The sequence below is a fragment of the Panthera pardus genome, unplaced genomic scaffold, assembly GCF_024362965.1.
Source record: "Panthera pardus isolate Hobbes unplaced genomic scaffold, ASM2436296v1 HiC_scaffold_27, whole genome shotgun sequence".
Taxonomy (NCBI): domain Eukaryota; kingdom Metazoa; phylum Chordata; class Mammalia; order Carnivora; family Felidae; genus Panthera; species Panthera pardus.
The window spans coordinates 83,680,635-83,687,709 of record NW_026526843.1 but is presented as its reverse complement, the minus strand read 5'-3'; the positions used below and the strand labels follow the sequence as shown (position 1 = coordinate 83,687,709).

The 7,075-nt window shown below is 40.0% G+C and overlaps 1 pseudogene; it reads right to left on the bottom strand.

Moving 5' to 3' along the window:
• Nucleotides 1–2,025: 2,025 nt before the first annotated feature.
• LOC109248160 (tubulin alpha chain-like) lies at nt 2,026–3,433 on the bottom strand (annotated as a pseudogene).
• Nucleotides 3,434–7,075: the final 3,642 nt, after the last annotated feature.

The window sequence follows — 7,075 nt, the reverse complement described above, 5'->3', positions numbered from 1 at the left end:
AGTTTGTCATTTTGAGCATGTTTTATAAATAGAATTATACAGTATGTGTCCTTTTGAGATGCACTCTTTTTTTTTTCTTCTCACTCAGCTCAACACTCCGGAGATCCATCTAAGTTGCAGGTATTAATAGTTTCTTCCTTTTATTGCTGAGTAGTATTCCACGGTGTGGATGTATCACAGTGTATTTAACCATTCACGTAGTCCTCACTTGGACATTTAGGGTGTTTCAAATTTTTGGCTAGTACAAACAAGGCTGCTATGAACGATTGTGTACAGGTTTTGTGTGGACTTAAGTTTCCGTGTCTGTAGGATTAATGTCCAGGAGCGCAACTGTTGGGCTGCAGGAGAAGTGTATGTTGAATTTCTTTAAGAAAATGTCAAACTATTTCCTAGAGTGTCTGTACCACTTTACATTCCCATCAGCAATGCATGAGAGATCTAATATCTCCTCACCCTCACTAGCATTTGGTGTTGTCACTGTTTTTTTAATCTGTTCTAATAGATGTGTAGTGATATCTCATTGTGGTCTTAGTTTTTATTTCCCTAATGGCTAATGATATAGAACACATTTTTATGGGCGCATTTTACCTATGTATATCATCTCCAAAAAATTATTTTGGGGGCGCCTGGGTGGCTCAGTCGGTTAAGTGTCAGGACTTCGGCTCAGGTCATGATCGCGCAGTTCGTGGGTTCGAGCCCCGCGTTGGGCTCTGTGCTGACAGCTCAGAGCCTGGAGCCTGCTTCGGATTCCATGTCTCCCTCTCTCTCTGCCCCTCCCCCGTTCATGCTCTGTCTCTCTCTGTCTCAAAAATAAATAAAAGTTTAAAAAAATATTTTTTTTAATTTTTAGAGAGGGAGTGTGTGTGTGTGGGGGGGGAGGGGCAGGGAGGGAGAGAGAGAGAGAGAGAGAGAGAGAGAGAGAGAGAATCCCAAGCAGGCTCTGCACTGAGTGGGGCTCGATTCCACTACCATGGGATCATGACCTGAGCCAAAATCAAGAGTTGGATGCTTAACCAACTGAGCCCCCCAGGCAACCCTGTATGTCATCTTTAAATTTTTTTTAATGTTTATTTATTTTTGAGAGAGAGAGACAGAGCATGAGCAGGGGAGGAGCAGAGAGAGAGAGGGAGACACAGAATCCGAAGCAGGCTCCAGGCTCTGAGCTGTCAGCACAGAGCCCGACGCAGGGCTTGAACTCACGAATCGTGAGATCATGACCTGAGCTGAAGCCGGATGCTTAACTGACTGAGCCACCCAGGCACCCCCTGTATGTCATCTTTAATGAAATGTCTCTTCATGTCCTTTGCTTATTTATACATTATATCAATGGAATAATACAGTATGTTACCTTTTGGGATGGATTTTTTCACTCAGAAGTCCCTAGAGGTTCATCCAAGTTGTTGTATCAGTAGTTCAATCCTCTTTATTGCTGAGTAGTGTTCCATGGTGTGTATGACCATAGTTTAACCATTCACCTGTTGTAGAACATTTGGGTTGGTTACTATAAACATCAGGGGACAGGTTTTTATGTGGACATAAATTTTCATGTCTCTGGAATAAACACCCAAGAGTAAAGTTGCTGGATCCATGTTTAGTTTTATAAGAAACTGCCAAACTGTTTTCCAGAGTGGCTGTATCATTTTACAGTCCCACCAGCAATGTATAAGTGACCCAGTTTCTCTGCATCCTCCCTAGCATTTGGTGTTGTCACTATTTTTTAAAATTTAATCATTCAGCTAGGTGTGTGCTGATATCTCATCATGGCCTTAGTTTGCATTTCTCTGATAGCCAGTAATATGGAACGTATTGTCACATGCTTGTTTGTTATCTGTATATCCTTTTTGGTGAAATGTCTTTTTACATCCTTTGCTCATCCTTTTCTAATTGGATTGGTTTTTTCCCCCTTTCTTAAAAACCTTTACTCTGAGACATCATGGAAAAATCTGACAGGTACACATGGAAAAGTAAGACATGATCACAGTTAAAAGTGAAGACAATCTAACCAGAAAGGTTTAATGACTGTCAGCTAATGTTGAAGCTAAAGTTCTGAGTGTGACATGCTTTGGGACTGAGAGAAATGGTAATTAGTATTCCTCTCCTTCCTCTTCACCCTCTCCTTCAGTAGAATCCACACCAACCTCCTCATAATCCTTCTCAAGGGCAGCCATGTCCTCACGGGCCTCAGAAAACTCTCCTTCCTCTATGCGCTTACCCACATACCAGTGAACAAAGGCATGCTTGGCATACATCAGGTCAAACTTGTAGTCCAGGTGAGTCCAGGCCTCAGCGATGGCTATGCTGTTGCTTAGCATGCACACAGCTCGCTGTACTTTGGCCAGGTCTCCGCCAGGTACCACAGTGAGAGGCTGGTAATCAATGCCAACTTTGAAGCCAGTGGGACACCAGTCTACAAATTGGATGCTGCACTTGGTCTTGATAGTGGCAATGGCAGCACTGACATCTTTGGGAACCATGTCGCCATGGTGCAACAGGCAGCAAGCCATATATTTACCATGGGGAGCGTCATATTTCACCACCTGATTGGCTGGCCCAAAGCATGCAGGTGTTCATGGTAGACTTCTCAGCAGAGATGACAGGGGCATATGTGGCCAGAGGGAAGTGGATGTGGGGATAGGGCACCCGGTTGGTTTGGAATTCTGTTAGATGAACATTCAGGCCTCCATCAAATCTAAGGGAAGCAGTGATGGAAGACATAATCTGGCTAATAAGGCAGTTAAGGTTAGTGTAGGTTGCACGTTCAATACTGAGGTTTCTAAAACAGATGTCATAGATGGCCTCATTGTCTACCATAAAGGCACAATCAGAGGGCTCCAGGGTGGTATGGGTAGTGAGGATGGAGTTGTAGGGCTCAATCACAGGAGTGGAAACCTGGGGGGCTGGGTAAGTGGAGAACTCCAGCTTGGATTTCTTGCCATAATCGATGGAGAGATATTCCATGAGCAGGGATGTGAACCCGGAACCAGTTTCCCCTCCAAACCTGTGGAAAAACCAAGAAGCCCTGAAGACCTGTGCACTGGTAGGCCAATATCCGAATTTGGTCCAAGACAAGGTCAATGATCATTTACCTTGATCACTGATCCTTGCCAGTGGTGTAGTACCCTCAAGCATAGTTATTGGCGGCATCTCCCTTCCCTGTGGTGAGCTGCTCAGGGTGGAAGAGCTGGCGGTAGATGCCAGTGAGAACTTCATCAATGATTGTGGGTTCCAGGTCTACAAACACTGCCCTGGACACATGCTTGCCAGCACCCGGCTCACTGAAGAAGGTGTTGAAGGAGTCATCTCCCCCAGGGGTCTTGTCACTTCGCATCTGGCCATCGGACTGGATGCAGTGTTCCAGGCAATAGAGCTTCCAGCAGGCATTGCCCATCTGGACACCAGCCTGGTGAACGTGGATGGAAGTGCACTCACACATAGTGGCTATGGGTTAGCAGGCGCAGGAGACAGGAGTAGACACTGGGTCCCAGATACTGTCCTTGACGGGCTAAGAGTCAAGGTAAGTAATGCACTAGTTTGTTTGTTTGTTTTTTAACTGTTGAGTTTTGAGAATTCTTTGTATACGCTAGATACAGGTCTTCTGTCATATATTTGGTTTGCAAGGATTTTCTCCTAGTCTTTTTGTTCCTTTTTAAAAGGATATTTTTTCTTTAATTTAATTTTGATGGCTGAGCAGAGAGAGGGGGACAGAGGATCTGAAGCCAGCTCTGCACTGACACCAGGGAGCCTGAGGCGGGGCTCAGACTCACGAACCATGAGATCACCACCTGAGCCGAAGTCTGACGGTTAACTGACTGAGCCACCCAGGTGCCCCTCTTTTTGTTCTTTTAAACAAAGCAACAGGTTTTAATTTTGAAGTCCAATTTATTGATTGCTTTTTCTTTTTTGGATCATGGTTTTAGTGTCATGTCTTCACAAAACTCCCATGATTTTTTCCCATGTTTTCCTCTAAAAGTTTTGTAGTTTTATGTTTAAATTTACAATGTTTTTTAATATTCTTTTTTTTAAGTTTGTTTATTTTGAGAGAGACAGAGCGCGAGCGGGAGAGGGACGGAGAGAGAGGGAGACACAGGACTCAAAGTGGGTTCCAGGCTCTGTGCACAGAGCCCGATGTGGGTCTCGAATTCACAAAACTGCGAGATCATGACCTGAGCTGAAGTTGGACGCTCAACCGACTGAGCCACCCAGATGCCCCATGTGACTTCAGGTGTTCTGTCTTCCTTTCTGATGTTTTGCAATGTATATTATAAATTGTAGACAGTATTTCAATTTGTGGTCTTAAAAATGAATTGTAATTTCTTTCATTTTTGTATTTTGTCATCTGTAATGGTTATACACAAATACTTCTTTAAGTTATTTTTATTTCTGTTTTTGTTAGTTATGTTTGAAACTAAGCGCTACAAAAAAAAATTAGCAGTCCATCCAAAACTTGCTTTTAAAAAAAGTCTGCCAATATACTCCTTTGAAAATTTGACTTTGTTAAGTGATTTTTAAAAATCAGTTTTTGTGAGAGCATAAAAATAGCAATCATTTGATTTTATAAAGTAAAATATTTCAGATTACCGCCAAACAACGTTCAAAAGCAAATTTGTTTATGGATAATACAAAAGGGTTATTTAGAATCATGGACATATAGGGCAGTGACCACCGGGTATAATACATAGTAGAAAGATATGGTTACTGAACTATTAATTAGTCTGCTGAATTCATGCTAATCAAACTGAATTATCAATATATCTTTATAACTGGGTTCTAATAGATAATGGGCATAATTTAGTTAAGTACTATACAGAATGTTAATAATGAAGCTAAATATTTAATGTATGGATTTATATATTCTGAACAATTCTCTATGGCCCTTTCTCTGTAAAAGGATGAGAGAGTATACATTTTAGGCTTTGAGAACCATCAAAAGACATAGAATGACTGAATGGATGAAAAAAGCAAGACCCATCTATGTGCAGCCTACAAGAGACTCATTTCAGACTGAAAGACATCTGCAGATTGAAAGTGAGGGGATGGAGAAATATCTATCGTGTAAATGGATGTTAAAAGAAAGCTGGGGTTGCAATACTTATCTCAGACAAAATAGACTTTAAAACAAAGACTTTACAAGAGACAAAGAAGGACACTATATAATAATAAAGGGGACAATCCAACAAGAAGATATAACACTTGTAAAGATTTATGCATCCAACATGGGAGGACCCAAATACATAAAAACAGTTAATAACAAACATAAAAGAACTAACTTATAGTAATACAAAAATAATAGGAGACTTTAACACCCCACTTACGTCAATGGACAGATACTCCAAACAGAAAATGAAAAAGGAAACAGTGGCTTTGAATGACGCACTGGACCAGATGGATCTAATAGATATATTCAGAACATTCCATCCTAAAACAGCAGAAGACACATTGTTTTCAAGTGCACTTGGAACATTTTCCAGAATAGATAACATGTGAGGCCACAAAACAAGTCTCAACAAACTAAAAAAAATCAAAGTCATAATGGAGAAACATGTGGAAAAGACTTAGAAGCAATAGTCAGTGCAGTGGCATTGAGAATTCCTAGTGTCCGGAGGGGAGCCTATATATATATCATTGCCCACTAAGAGCAATCAGGGATCCTTTGCAAAATGAGTGATTTTAGGACTGTAGAAAGAAATGTGTGAGATGATATCAGACCATCTTGTTATTCCAGCTAGCCAGCAAGTTTTCAAAAGCTACTATAGTCATGTCAAAAGAACTCAGAAACCAAATGAAGAAGCTTCCACTGGTGAAAGATGGGACAATTTGAACATCATTAGGGATAACTGCAATGGTTTGAAGCACATTGAATATGTTTAAATCTAAGAGTTCATATTGATACAAAAACAACTCTTAGGTCACATTTGGAGATGCTCGTAAACCAGTTCATTAATTTAAAATTTGCTTAAATAAAGAGGAAGAATCAAACATTTATTCTGCTGTTCTCGTATGATTTTTTTTTTACCAAAGATAAAGATAACAGAATAATTGATGAGAGAAGAGTTTTCTTAATAAAGGTGTTTTTCTAACAAGTGAAGAAGAGTGATAGAAAATCATTACTTTGCGAACCATTTTGAGTTAGTGTAACTAGGCAATAACCACCAGTTACTGATAAAATCACAAAAAATGACAATCTAACATCCCAACCTGATGAAAGCACATTGGTCACACCACCTCTGAAGCATTTGTGACAAAAAGTTGAATCAGAATCTTATCAATAGATCAATTTACCAGAAATGTAGAAAACAGAGGAACATGTGAACTAACACCATGGGATGCATTTGGAAATTCATTCCAAGTACATTAATTTTGAACTTCTTCAAGACTATCTCTTCTCATCAACAAATACATGCAAGGAGGGATAAAAGAGGTGGGTAAGTACTATAGATTAAGAAATGTAAGAAAGCTATCAACCAACCAGAATGTGAGAGCCTTATCTGTATCGTGATTCAAACAATTCACTTAAAAATGTGTGATACATGGAACACCTGGGTAGTTCAGTCAGTTAAGTGTCTAAGAGTTTGGCTCAAGTCAGAATCTCGCGGTTCATGAGTTTGAGCCCTGCATAGGGCTGTCTGCACAGAACCCACTTCAGATTCTGTCTCCCTCTCTTTCTGCCCCTCCCCCGCTTGTGCATGCATGCACTCTCTCTTTCCGTCTCTCAAAAATGGATGAACATTAAAAAAGACTATGATACACTTGGGGAGATTTGAACACTGGATATTTGCTGTTAAGCTGGAATTGTAAAATTTTTAAGTGTGATAATGATATTATAGTCATTATTTTCAAAGACATCCTTATGTGGGGGAGTAACATTAAATACACATGGTGTCTGGAATTTGCTTTGAAATAATCCAGGGAAAAGCAAGCAGGGATATAGAAAAAAAGTCCACACCTTGTATCGGTTTCCAGTCATAACAGTTTCCTCCCTTTTTATTTATTTTATTTTATTTTATTTTATTTTATTTTATTTTATTTATTTTTTTCCTCTCTTTTTAAAATGAAATTGATTTCGTGGAGAATTCTG